We start from the raw sequence: 1902 nt of genomic DNA on the forward strand, positions 1-1902 counted from the left end.
CGGCGGTTATGAACTTCATTAACTTTCGCGCCAAGTAGAGATATGTTTATAGGGCAACTAATGCTATTAATTAAGGTAGTATTAGGAGAATTAATTCGGTAAAGGGATAGCTTAGTCTTTTAAAGAAGCTTTTAGTAAAGCTATACTATATAACTTACTAAACTTAATATTATATATATAAAAATTGCCTGATATTATAATATATATCTATAACACATTTTACCAGATTTGCATCTACTTATTAACCTTTAGTATATAAAATATACTAGAAAAGGTCTTATATACTTTATATTACTTTCCCTAAAAGTTAAACATGCATTTCACCAGGTATTCTCCCTGTGGATTTGAGAACCATTTTAATTAGCGGCCTAAGCCCAAATTCGACCACTATTTCTCACAATCTTAATAACTTAGCACTAAATTAATATATATATCTATCTATATATAAACTCTAATATTATTATCGAAAGCTAGATAACTAGGACGCAAAGAACTACAACAACAGTAATGGCAAACTAACAGGATATTAATATTACGAATCGCATTAGGCGTCCTATGGCATATGCCAAGTAGGCATATTATAACGAAAGGCAGTTTAGATACCACGTATATGAACTAGAGTATAGACCTATTAGCGCCCAATACTTATAAGATAAGGGCCTAATCTTATAGAACGTTATCAGGTAGAATATGCATGTGTACTTAGGTATTTGCAATAGGAGAATTCTGGTATTAGCATTTAGAGGAACCGATTTCCCCTTGACTATGCAGAACTAGGCAAAGATAAAAAGATAGCGGGGACTCTATAGTAATGCCCTGATAGACTTAAGTTTTAGGATAAGTAGCATTAAATGGGATAGTGCTGCAAACCTTCGAGATATACGTGTGCACATAGGCTTCCTAGTTGCTTTTAATAACCTGCAGGATAAGTTAACTTTGCAGATTAACAGACTAATAGAAGAGCAGCAACCAAGTAATATCGAAGTCTGTGGCCACAGCCTCGGCAGAGCGTTAGCCATATTGTATGCCTTGTGGTGCAAAACACGCTGGCCAAATGCAAATATTACTTGCATCACAATTAGATCGCCTAGGGTTAGAGATGCACGCTTTGTAAGGCGATTTCGGGAACTTAGGATATGCTCCTATCGAATCATGATGGATTTTGATCCAATTTTAACCTTACCGAACAGGTATACGGAAACCTTTCTGATCCGAATCTCAACTACGTCTCCATACTTTAGAGTATGCTGCACTACTATAAGGTACTAATATATAGGAAATCCATTTTGGATATATAAAATTCCAAGAGGATTCGAAATTCGGCAATATAACCCCCCGTATATCGGTAATAAAGAAACTGCTGCAGACCTTTCCCCAATTATTAATATCGGACTGCGTTAGGGGGGCATTATTCTTTATGCTTGCTTCAGGGCTCTGTGGTTGCTTTGGAACATTTGGGCACATATGCCTACGAGATATCCTACAGCCCTCCAACATATTGTAGACGATATACTGCCGACTCTTGACGTGGAATAAGACAGAGCAGCAGGAGGGAAAAGAAGGAGAATAAGGATGAACACAATATGATTCCGCCGACAATCCCACTGACGACTCAACCATCAACGACTCCCTAGCGACACAACCCACCATGCGGACACTATCTCACTGGCTTAAAACCTGCTAAGATACTAGAAAAGAATTATCAAACTCAGGAATCTGGGCAAACGACGTTGACAAGCAGTTGAAACCATAAGACAGGCATCTCTTGGAAATTTGGTAGATAACGAGGAGTGTAGTCACATTTCCTTTACTATATCAGGCTATTGGTGATAGGAGGGCGGAAAGCAGATCTACGAACGGGCTTTAGGGCACCATAGGAGATTGATATAAAGAGTGTATGTA

This window comes from Fusarium redolens, assembly GCF_020744475.1.
Source record: "Fusarium redolens strain MPI-CAGE-AT-0023 chromosome Unknown BKA55scaffold_41, whole genome shotgun sequence".
NCBI lineage: Eukaryota > Fungi > Ascomycota > Sordariomycetes > Hypocreales > Nectriaceae > Fusarium > Fusarium redolens.